Below are 13431 nucleotides of genomic sequence, written 5' to 3'. Positions count from 1 at the left end.
AGCACTTTTCATGTTGCAAAATGTGAAGGATGTTGCCCAATTCAACACAGAAGTTTTTATCATTGATGTCCAAACATTCCCCATGTGTCACCCTCCAGTGAAGGTTCATACAATTGTTCAAAAATGTTTTCCGCCAGCAGCTTATTAAGGTCATACAACCCCCCCCCCCCCACCCCACCCACAGGTCTTTTTGTGGTGCTTCATTTGTCCAAACCTTTTTTCGATGGGCACTTGAGCGGTGTTAGTGGGCGAGCAAAAAAACTCCCTCTTGAATTTTTCTTGCGAGCTTCCCATCACCTCATTTCTGCCCTCATAACCAGACTGTGTCTTCTTCTGGTGAATACGAGTGTCCCTGAAGACAGGCTCATCTCCTAAGTTTTCCACTATTTCTTTGGCAGTTTGATGGCATCTTCAAACCCATTGTCTCTATAGGCCACAATGATATCAAGGCAGCTTCTCATCAAAGTAGCAGTGGTCACGATGTTCATTGATGGAGTTTGTAATGCCTTGCTTACAGTGTTTACTTGGAACAAGCTATCATGCAAAACCACAATTGAGACCAGAAATTTGAAGTCAGTGATCTGGTTTGCCAGACTTTGCACATTGTGTCAGTTTCTGGCCTTGGCCTTACTTGACTGTGCCAGTTCATAGAATCATAGAATATCAGGGTTGGAAAGGACCTCAGGAGGTCATCTAGTCCAACCCCCTGCTCACACCAGTTCCATCAGGGTGCCGCAAACTTCAGTCACTTGGTACCTCACTGGTCTTATGCTATCAATGAGGCTCTCCCAGCAAGTGTGACTTAGCTGCTTCACAGTCAGATTTGTAATATAATCCATGAGGATCTTCCACCTGATAGTTGAGACTGAAAACAGAACGTATATCCTTTGCAGTGCTCTGGAGAGAGATAATGAATCTAAAGATGATGACTCTGCATCAGACACAACCAGGTTGTGGGAATGGCAGCCACAAGTCCAGAAGAAAGCTCTTGGATTCAGCGCAAGGATCCTTGCCTGGACACCACTGTTTCTTTCCTCCATGTCCTCACCATTGTCATAGACTTGGCCGTAGCAGTCCTGAAGCTTTACGAACAATTTGAATGAGAATAAAATAAACAGTTCTCATTGATTTGACTGGCAATGCCCCGCCCCTTATATACCTGCGAGGGCATGGCTGACTACATTCTAGGAGGTTCAAGGAAAATGTAGTTCTCAGAAAGTCTGGAAGATTCCATGAGATTCTACAAAGCTCCAGAACATTCTAGGAAGTTGTGAGAAATGAAACTACATACGGAATACTTGAAACGTTTTACTTAAAACATTCTATTTTCCCTTTTGTCACTAACAACAAAAAACAGCACCGTAAGCCTGGTGCTGCTCAAGCCCAGCACACCGGCTGGTCCCCTGCCCCTAAACTGTCCCTGATAGTATGACTAATGTCTCTGTTCACCATTCTCTCTAGGGAAGTGTTTCCTTCTCTCTCCTCTTTTAATTCAGTCTTCATTGGCAGAAGAGTTGTAATCCATGATATTTAGAGAAGAATAAAAATGAGATGCAAAACACAATATAAAGAAGATCATTCTTATCCTATCTCTCAGGATAAATGTCAAAGCAGGTTTTAATTACAAAATGATACCTTTTTCCATTCAGTATCATATCTCCTCTCTTTATACACCGAGTAGCTGGGAGAGTCAGTTTTAAAGACTGTTTCTGCTTTCAATCCTCCTGAATCTTACCTTGGAATGAAAGGTGTTGCCCTCCCAGTGATCAGCTGGACATGGTACACTGGTGACTTGTCTTGTGGGATAGTCAGCAAATTCCTGGAGCAATTGCACAGTAGTTTCAAGCTTTTTCTACCTTTTACCAGCTTATTGGGTTTAGGTGTCTTACTGCAGAGACAACAGACCTTCTAAGAAAATGGCAAGGTTAAGGGTAACCTGAGTGGCCATACCCTGGTGTAAAACAGGAATACCTCAGTTGAAGCCAGTGGAGTTATGCATATGTGAAATTGATGTAAGAGGAGAATTGGGCCCATAATGTAATGACAGAGCCACCGCAAATGTAACTGAATCCTCAAGTGACTACAACCTCTCAGATCTAGCTGAGCCTTCTATGTTTGCGTCCCCCTGGTTAAGAACATAAGAATGACCATAATGGATCAGACCAATGGCCCATCTAGCCCAGTATCCTGTCTTCCAGCAGTGGCCAACACCAGGTGCCCCAGAGGGAACGAACAGAACAGGTAATCAAGTGATCTATCCCCCATTGCCCGTTCCCAGCTTCTGGCAAACAGAGGCTAAGGACACCATCCCTGCCCATCTTGGCTAATAGCCATTAATAGCCACTGATGGACCTATCCTCCAGGAATTTATCTAGTTCTTTTTTGAATCCTGTTATAGTCTTGGCCTGCACAACATCTGACTGATTGGCGAGGCCCCGTTTCTCTTTTTTGAAATCACATGTCTTTAATAGGATTCTCGATGCTTGTTTTGGCAGGTTCCCCATTAAATGATTGAAGGTCCTTGGACAGTAGTTAGTTGTTTGTTTCTCAGCAGTTCTTCTTCTTGTGGAAGGGACTTAGCTTTCTTCCTACTGGCACATGCGGAGCCCAAGAATGCCCTGCATTGTCAAGGCAACAGCATTTGCTTGGGCAGCAGCAGGAGAAAAAGAAACAAGAACATCCTCCACAGGACCAAGTCTTGTCCAATGTCGTATGAGCATGTGACCTAGTCTGCTCAATGCAACCAGTACCTATTTATCAGTTAGAAATGGCAGAGACCGCTCAAAGATTTGTTTAGTGTGTTGGAGTATAAATGCTACAAAACACCATCTAAAGTATATGCAGATACATGGCACAATTGTGTCTTTGCTTCAATAAACTTGCTATGCTGTGTAAAGGTATCACATACCAGTAAGGAAATGCCTCCATAAATCAAATGCTTTTAAATCATTTTTCTCAGATAGTTCTGTTCATTCGGTATTCTTTCAGTTTGGCAGTTCTATTGTTATCCACAGCTCCAAAAGAATAATTCCTGTTGATCTTTGTTATCTGAATCTCAGTTTTTATGTTGTTCAGTTAACTTCTCCTCAGTTACACAATTTGTTTCTCATGCTGGCCAAACTTTAAAAAAAAAAAAAAGGGCCAGATTCTCAGCTGGTATAAATCAACATAGCTCCATTGAAGTCAGTTGTGCTATGCTAATTTATACCAGCTGAAGAACAGGTGAGTTTGGTGTAGAAAAACTGCTTTTCTGGCTCTTGCCAGATCAAGACCACTAGAAATCCAAGTTCTCTGTTTAGCCATCTAATAGAAATGGCACATGCACACAATCCTGCAAAAGTGCCCGCAACAGCACACAAAGGCAGTAGATCCTGGGAGTCTTTCTACATTTTCAAAAAAGACTTGCAATATTTCTGGAATCCCTCCTGGCTGCTCAGCCCATACCTAGAAAAAAATATGCCATTTTATTATAATTGGAGCAGTAAATGGATGTTCTCATAGTGATGTGATAAACCATAATTCTCTCATTAGAAATCAAGTGACAGTATCTAAAGTTTATTAATACATCCAGTCTTATACACAGTGAGGTCAAAAGATCACGAGAACTGTGATTGTAGGTGTTGGCTGGCAGTTCTGCACTCTTACTAAGATCCTCCATTACAGTCTTCTTGGCTGGCATAAACTAATAGGTTTTTGACATTTGTAAATGCCTGCCTTCCCATATTTGCCACCTTAATATTATACGTATAGAAGTACCATACAGCATATCACATATTATTGTTCAATGTTACATGACTGTTATTTCTTCCCTATCCTCCTCCAGTACCCCTGGGGCTATTATTTTAATAACGTCTTTGTTTATTAACATTTTATTCATATAGCAGCATCGTGTAGATGGTCCTTCACAAAGTGCTTTCAGTTCAGGTTAGACAGTCTAATTTTTCCCTCTCCTCTTTCTCCTTTCATTTTGTTGGGAGTCTTCTATTTAGTCCCAGACCTGTGAAAACCTAAAAGATCAATAAAACTTTAATCCTGAAAGAACTGCCACAGAGTGGGGTGCTTACAGAGACTTTGGGCCCAACTTAATATTGTCCTGCATTTGTGGAGTTATTGATGCCAATGCAAAGTGTGTATAAAATGCTACCCAGTTACAGTGGTAATGATTTACACCCATTTTGTATTGGTGCAAAAGACTATATAAACTGGAGGGTTATAGTGAAGCAGGCCTTTTGAAATATATTTCATTGGAGGTATCGGACATTTGTTGGAGGTTTTGAGTCTAGAAGGAGTCCAGATTAAAAGATATAAAATCTCTTAAAAATTAAGATCTTGGAAGTGTGTTTCAACATGGACAGATGCATTAAACAATCTCTTCCCAACATCTCAGCAGAAATATCAGAAATCCTATTCCTCCATGTAATGTGGTATATAGATATATGTAAGACATAGAGGAAAACAGCAAAACCTTTCAAATAGACTTGGTTCTGTTAGGAGAAAGAATCTGCTGTCTGACTGTAATTCCATTCCCCATCTCCAGCCTCTCCCTACACTGGTTGAGCCTCACTGCTCCTCCAATGCATAATGCACTCCCAGCACAATGGAGAGAGGCCAGGGGCAGTATGGTGAAAAATCAAATAAAGCAGACAAAAACTTGACAGACTCACTCCCTCTAAGTGTCACAATATGAACTGGCCAAGTGAAAAATAATGGCTATTATCCTGTCTCATTAAGTGACTTAAATGAGTTACAGCCTCATTCAGAGGAAGTTCTCTGGGCTGTTTCCATGGGCTACTTGTGTAATTTGCTTGGTAAGATGAGGAAGTCAGTTTTCGTCAGCTTGTGTAGGCCTGATTTTTCTCTAGACCCCAGTGTAAATCAGGAGTAACTTCACTGAAGTCATTGCAGTTATTCCAGTGTCAAATTGATGTTAATGAGAGCAATACCAGGCCGATTAGGCAACTTTGCAGTTCATGAACAGTGCCCATGATTTCTTCCATTTACATTCCACGCTGGTGGGTGGCTCCACAAATGCACTGCAGTTGTACATTTCTGGTAAAGGCTTGTATGAAGCCATGAAAAAATGGCCCTTAATGTATGACTGGTTATAACTTTAGTCAACATGCAGGACTATGGTACTTTGAGAGCCTGCAGCCAGTTACAGTACCTACTTCCTTCTAAGCAGCCATTTGGCTGGCAGATATAGGTATTCTAGTAAATAGTACTCAGAAGGTATCCTTTCAAAACGTTTTACAAACATGGGTACAGATTCACGAGAGCGGGTGCAAGGGAGGTAGAGAAGTGTACGTTATTCCTCACTGTGCAAGTTATAGGATGCCTCTTGAGCCTCAGGGAGATTTAACTAGATGGCAAGTAGCAGTGTGACCATTGCCACCCACCTCCATCAAGTTTCCTACTATGGAAGTAGCAGCTTAATTTGGAGCTCCGTGGATACCCGTTGTGGATACCAGAACTGGACATACTATTCCAGCAGCGGTCACACCAGTGCCAAATACAGAGATAAAATAACTTCTCTGCTCCTACTCCAGATTCCCCAGGTTATGCATCCAAGGGATTGTCTTCACTACTGGGGTAAGTCGACCTAAGTTACGCCACTCCAGCTATATGAATAATGTAGCTGGAGTCAACGTAGCTTAGGTCGAGTTACCCTGGTGTCTTCACTGCGCTGCGTCAACAGGAGATGCTCTCCGGTTCACTTCCCTTACTCTTCTCAGAGAGCTGGAATACCGGGCTCGACCAGAGAGCACTCTACCATCTAAAAGGACCCCTGCTGCATCAATTGTAGCAGTGTCGATCTCCTCATAGCGAAGACCAGCCCTAAGGATCGCATGAGGCCTTTTGGCCACAACATCACACTGGGAGCTCATTTTCAGATGACTATCCACCACAATCCTCATCTTTTTCAGAGTCACTGCTTCCCAGGATATTGTCCCACATCATCTAAGTGTGGCCTATATTCTTAGTTCCTAGATGTATATTAAAATGCAAAGTGTTTGTGCGTACCCAGTTCACCAAGCAATCCAGATTGCTCTATATCAGTGACCTGGCCTCTTCATTATTTACCACTCCCCCAATGTTTATCTGCAAACTTTATTGTGATTAAGTAGAAAAGTTAAGTGGTATATGGCCAAGAACCAATCTCTGCAAGACCCCACTGGAAACACCTGTTTGATGATGATTCCCTATTTACAATTATATTTTAAAATTTACCAATTAGCCAGTTTTTAATCCATTTAATGTGTGCTATGTTAATTTTATATAGTTCTGTTTTTTAATCAATATGTCATGTGGTAGCAAGTCAAATACCTTACAGAAGTCTAAGTATATCACATCAACTCTATTACCTTTGTCAACCAAATTCGTAATCTCATCATAAAATGATATCAAGTTTGTTTGGCAGGATCTATTTTTCATATATCCATGTTGATTGGCATTAATGATATTACCCTCCTTTAATTATTTATTAATTGATTCCTGTATCAGCTGCTCCATTATCTTGCCTGAGTTCAATGTCATACTGACAGACCTATAATTATCCAGGTCATCTGCTTACGTTTTTTTACATATTGGCACAACATGAACTTTTCCCCAGTCTTCTAGAACTTCCCCACTGTTCCAGGATATATTGAAAATCAACATTTATGGTCCAGCAAACTCCTCAGCTAGCTCTTTTAAAACTTTTAGATGCAAGTAGCTGCTGTTTAGCATCCTCCTGAGATACTAGTGGAAGGGAAGGAGTATTACCATCATCATATGATGAGATTGTGTCGTCTGTTCCCCGCCTCCCATGCAGAAAAGAAATATTTGTTGAACACTTCTGCCTGTTCTGCATTATTATTGATAATTATACCATTTCTATACCACTGTTAGGATTATATTTATTCTGAATGTACTGGAACAACTTCTTATTGTCCCTAACTGTGCGGGTCATAGATTTGTCCTTTTGTCCCTGTGCTTTCCTTATCAGTTTTTTACAATTCATAGCTTCTGATTTATATTCATTACTATCAACAACCCCTTTCTTCTATTTGTTTTATATAAAATATCTATCTATTTATCTGCCTTCACTTTCCCTCTAAAGAAGGTCAGTTTTTTAAGCACTGTAGCCTTCTTCCTCAATTATGGCTTTTTGGTCATCTAGTGAAGTATTTTGAAACAGTTCCCAATTATCATTCACTTTTTTGAATTAAATTTTTCCTCCCAGCTGATTTGGCTCCTAACTGTTTTCATCTTTGTGAAATTGGCCCTTTTAAAGCACCAAGTATGTATGTATATATGTGTGTGTGTATGTGTATATATATATATGTATATATATTTTGTTTGGATTTTATTCTGTTTCTACATTATAAATGTGATCATTTGTACCTAAAGCTAAGATACCGCTAATTTTGAGTTCTGTGATCAGTTCCTTTTTATCTGTTAGAATGAGGTCTAATACAGAATTCCCCCGTGTTGGTTGCAACAATTTTTGAGTTAGGAAATGGTCATCTGTAATATTTAGAAATTCCAGGAATGTTTTTGTACTGGCAGCATGAGACCTCCAGCGTATGTCACCCAGATTGAAGTGCCCCATGGATCATGCAGCTTTTTTCCCTACACATTAAAGATAGGTGCATAAGGAGCCAGTCGTTCTGTTCCCTAGTGTGATTTGGTTGTCTGAAGCAGATACCAACTAATACTCTAACTTGTGCTTTATCTGTTAGTTAGGACATTGATCCATGAGCATTCAAGATCATTTTCTTCTGAGTTACAAGTGACTCAGAAACAGGTAATGCCATTTTTGACATAAAATACCACTTCCTCTTCCCTTTTGTGCACTTGATCATTTCTAAAAAATTATAACCATTGATTTTAACATTTCAATTATGCAAATCAGTCCACTAGTTTTCAGTAATACCAGCTAAATAGAATTTATTCTCATAAATGAGCAATTGCAATTCTTGTTTGTTACCCAGGCGCCTACAATTGGTGTATAGGCAGTTAAAGAATTTCTTCTCTTCACGTCTTTAGGTTTTTTGATTAATTTCTTGATCAATATCTTGATTTTGTGGTAAATGAGTGCCCATATCGTCTCTCTTTTTACCATCTCCTTTTGTTATGCTGTATACACGAATCAGTATTCTTCATTCAGGAGGCACCCTTTGGTTTCTTTCTCATTCCCTCCCCTCTTTTGAATTTGGACACACATACACCCAGAAGCTGATCATTTGATCACAATAGATAAAAAAGACACAGTCCTGTATCATACCCACTGTTATCTTTCCTTCAGATGCATGGTCTACATTGTCTAAATAAATGAAATTAAAAAAAAAACCAACCAAATGGATATATGAGCAGGAAGATTAATGAAGGTTAGGAACTTTGAATCCAGCAAACAATTTTGATTCTATGTCTATGATGCATTTAGATGCGTCTGTTTACTTTAGCTCATAATAAAATAGCATATATTGTTCACAGAGGCAAATAGTATTACATCTGTTATTTTTCCTTGTCTCACCTTTGTTCCAGTGTGATAGAATCATATTTCTCTGCACCGAGGTACTCCTGTTGATGAAGAGTGAAGTACACGACAATAGATTCAAATCCATTATCAAACAAATATAGAATAGTGAGCTTTTCAGGAAGTCATAAGAGAAAGATGTTGTCTTTTTTCTGGCCTTACGCTGAATGTGAGCTACACTTTTATGCAAACAGGACCCAGTGATGTTTTTAGTATGTTATGTACAAACTACTTTGCTTTGTAAAATTCTCATTTATTTCTGTTTTTGTTTGGTGACAGTCTTGTTAATTCAAGCTGCAGTGCGCTGATCACTAGAGAGCAGAACGCTGTCCCATGCTGCAATGCATCATTCAAAGTTGTTTGTGAATTTGTGTCAGTTTGCCCACTCTGCTCAGGAATCCGCACAGAGCATATCATGAGCCCCAGGTAAGTGCTCCCACTGACAGAGCTATTGAAGCCAGATGTGAACTGAGTGATGGTAAGATTAAATTAATCAGAATTGTTCACAAAGTAAACTCTAAATGCCTACAAATAACTATTTACTTACTTCACCTGTGTAACTATTGACTTTGGTTGACTTGCTCCTGATTTATCCTGGTATAGATTAGAGAAGAATAAGGTCCTATATCCTCTTTTTCTTTGTTTCTTAAACCCTGAAAGATCCTAGGAACAAGGCTGGGTTACGGGAGGGGAGATGGGATTTAGTTCTTCAGTAAAGACATGGAGCTCTACTGATGTCTCCTTCTCCGAGCACATTGCCTCCATCAGGAGCCTTACAGCTGTTAGCAGTCACTGGCATTAATAATGATAGTGAGCATCACGCTTTGTCTTAAGTTTTTGCAGGTTTGGTGTCCTAGTTTTGTTTTGGTTTTTTTAGTATTGATGTTAATTAAATTTAGCTCCTTCCAGTGCTGGTTGCTTGAAGAGGTCTTTTCCCAACTTTCTATAATTCTGCAATTGGTCAAACTGTTTCTTTATTTCTCAGTGCTAATGGGAATTTAAATGATATGTTTATTTGTGGCAGGATGTTGGAATCTATATCAGTGTGGTGTTTTATATCTTTACTGCATCCAGTCTACTAAATACCTCCTCATATTCTTCAGAAGACAAGATATACACCTTAACCATCTGATTTTATAAACTGATCTTCTCCTCGTGGGACACATGGAATTCCTCCAGGTCTTTGTGCACAAATGCATTTTGCTTTTATACTTCTTTGCAATTTGTACTGAAAAGATTTGAAGCAGTCTGACTGAGACTCGGGCAACCTGGGTTCAATTCTGGACTCTGCTATAGACTTAATGTGTGGCCATGGGCAAGTCACTTAACTCCTGTTCACCTTAGTTCCCCATCTGTAAAACTGAGATACTTCCCTTTGTCTCTGTTGTGTAGTTAGACTGTAAACTGTTCAGGTGAAGGACTGTCTCTTACTATGAATTGTATAGTGTCTAGCAGAATGGGGACCCAATCTCAATAGTACTGTAATACACAGTACTAATAAGAGCAGCATACTTTTGCAAAATGGTTGTTTAATTGCATGCAGCATTACATCAAATTCTTTATGTTGGATACTCTTACATTGTAATCGCATCCACATTTATTGCAAACAAATCGGTTCTCTGCTGTTTGCTTGCCATTGTATTGTTTCTGTGCCTTTGTATGGATTTTTAATTAGATGGACTTCAGTTCTTGCTAACACTTTCACTTGGGGCAGCATAGCTTTCTAAAAATATCCACTGTTTTTTTGTAACGTGAAATCAGTTTCACATTACCTTGTTTTGACCTGGTTATCAATTTTTAACAACAAATAATTTGGTGTCTGATTAATTCTTCTGTTAACTATTCAAATTCTCATGATTTAGTTTTATTATTTAAGTCTCTAACATAATGGTTAATGCTCTCAGCTCTTAGCTTCTGTCTTGTCAAGAATATGTGCTTTTCCTAAGTGACATTCTTATGTATATCAAAGTATTGGACATTTTTGAATGACTTTTGAATACAATTTGCAGTTCTTTTCGTGCTTCTACTGAAATATATTGCATATCTCCAATATCTCTGTGCCTGCTGCAGTAGCAGTATGTTAAAGGATTTTACTCTCTTGGATTTCTCTGTAATATTACTTGCTTCTAGGAAAACTGAGCAACGCAGCCACCATCTCCATCAGTTTTCTGCCCAGTTCACTTCTAGGCTGAGGGATTCAGGCTCCATTTCCCTCCATATATTTAGCTTACTTGTCAGATAGGGTAAGAGATCGGTCTTTATCTCCTGGCGTTAGTCATATGACATAGTCCCATGTTACAAAAAGTCCATACCCTTGTCACATGACAGGGTGGTTCAGTCAGTCTCCAGTGACTCCAGCAGCCGTTGTTACAGTAACATAGCATTTAATTCTCTCTTATGCCTCCAGAGGAAAATATAGTCTTCAGTATTTACAGAGTCTTTTTTTTTTTAAACATGGGGCCCAATCCTGTAGTTCTGACTCAGATAAAATTCCCAATAACAATGAGTCTGATACTGCTCCTATTAAAATAAATGGATAGATTCCCATTGACTTCAATGAAGCAGAATTGGCCCTAGCTGGGGAGTTGTGTGTGTGGAAGCTTGTAGGAAAAGGATCTTGAATTCTACTGAAAGGTGACACATTTGATATATTTCAAAATTATCATAAAGCAAATTATTGTGGCTTGAATTTCTATTCTACAACCGTATTTAATTTATTCTGCAATAATCTACTTCCTCAAATTAGCTTAACAAAGAGAAGGTTGAAGGGTGACTTGATTACATATTAGCATCTACATGGGGACCAAATATTTAATAATGGGCTCTTCAGTCTAGTAGAGAAAGTTATAACATGATCCAATGGCTGGAAGTTGAAGCTAGACAAGTTCAGATTGGAAATAAAGCAAAACTGTTTAACAGTGAAAATAATTCACCACTGGAACAATTTACCACGGTCATGGTAGCTCCTCCATTATTGACAATTTTAAAATCAAGATTGCATGTTTTTCTGAAAGATCTGCTCTAGGAATTATTTTGAGGAAATTCTATGGCTTGTTTTATACAGGACGGCAGACTATATGGTTACAGTGGTCCCTTCTGGCTTTGAAATTTTGAATAAACGTCCATCTAATTAATGCCTAATTTTTTGCAAACCTGGGACTGTTTTAGGGGCGGATACCATAGTCTTTATTCGGCAGAGATCCCACTGTCTTCAATGTGGAGTTTTATCTTCAAAGAGTTTCCCCTTCAGTAGGAAATTTTGTGTGAGTAAAGAGAGCAGGATCAATCCCATATATTGTACAGACTTGAAATCAGGAATAAATGTGCAATAAGAATATGACAGTGGCTCTAATTCCTTTCACATTAATTTTAACTGTTGTTATTAATTAAACCCTGAAAATCAGGGATTTAATGGAAACTTTGACAGACCTTTGATTATAACATTTCAACAGTCTAATACTCGAAGGTGTCCTCTACTGGGTGCATAGGACATACTGTACTTCAGAGAGTGTGGGAAAAAATCATAGGTTTTTACTTTGAATTTAAGGTACTTTTTACATTTATGTCATGCTTTCCAGACTTTAGGATCTCACTGCTGATTGCTACAGCTGGGTGAGCTATATAAAGAGAATTATTTATTTAACCCTTTTTTCTGTTCACAAATAATCAGCAATCAGAGTTAGATTTTTATTAATTGATTTATTGTTCAGAATTATTTGACCAATGTTTTATGAGCATGTATTTCAGCCTGTGGATTGTGGAATGTATTTCAGCCAATGCCTAGTACAGTGGGATTCTGGTCCATGATTGGGACTCCTACGTGCTACTGTAATACAAACAGATGAAATTTGACATTTTCATTTTACTGAGGAAATTCATCGCTGTATAGAGGACCAGCACAAAGCCTTTATGTCCCATGTGCGGCCTCAAAATACAGCTTATTTGTGTCTGTAGTAGATGTTGTTGTGTAAGACTGTGGGGTGTGCCTGCAGAGACCTAACGTGACAGGAGGGTCTGTGGACTGCACGAAGTGAGCAGAGAACTGCAGACAACAGGCTCCTGTTACTGTGCTCTATGATTTTTACCAAATTACTTTTTATTTATATAAACTTGATGTACTTTGCTGAGAAAAAGACATTGCTGATCCTCTGCATGGGATGAATTTCAATCTCTTCCATTGTTGTCAACTCTTTTGATTTTATTTCAAGTCTTGTGAGATGTGGTGTTTTTATTAAAGCCCATCCCAGCTCTTGGATTCATATGAATATGGGAGAATCTCATCTTTCATTTTAAAAAATAAATAAATTTTAGACCAGGTGGATGTGGAGTAAAGCTGGAGAACATAAACTTGAGTGCTGACTAATGTTAAAAAGCAAATAAAAAGAACCCCAAATGTAGTGTTTATTTTTTAAAAACTCACTATTTTAAGCCAATCTCATAATTTTGCTTGACAAGATTTTTGAATGTTTGAGGATGGCAATATAGCTTTTGTGTCACGGGTCTGCTAAGTCACATGGTACTCTTTCTGCACTCTGATTGGGTAACTGAAACCTGAGAGTATGAGATAGTAAATATAATGTGGTGTGTTGTAAAGCTTTTATTGGCATGAGTTTGAGAAGTCTGTATTACTCACAGAGATAAAGTCATCCCTGTGTTATAAGGATTTCCCAAAACTCATGAAACTTTAATAACACACCACCTTATTAGAACTGTATATGCACATTATTTTACAGTAAAACTATTTGAGAAACTATTCTACAAATGCTTTTTCCAGTAGGAAATGGCAATTAAAAAAATGAGTGCTGTAAAATACTGTATCTTACATTGCCATTGCATTTTCTATCCATGAATCTGAAAGCACTTTACAAACAATAATTCATTAAGATTTACAACATGTCTTTGAGGCTGGATAT

This window comes from Lepidochelys olivacea (genome assembly GCF_965140295.1).
Source record: "Lepidochelys olivacea isolate rLepOli2 genome assembly, chromosome: 9".
Taxonomy (NCBI): Eukaryota; Metazoa; Chordata; order Testudines; family Cheloniidae; genus Lepidochelys; species Lepidochelys olivacea.
This window is presented reverse-complemented; position numbering follows the sequence as displayed.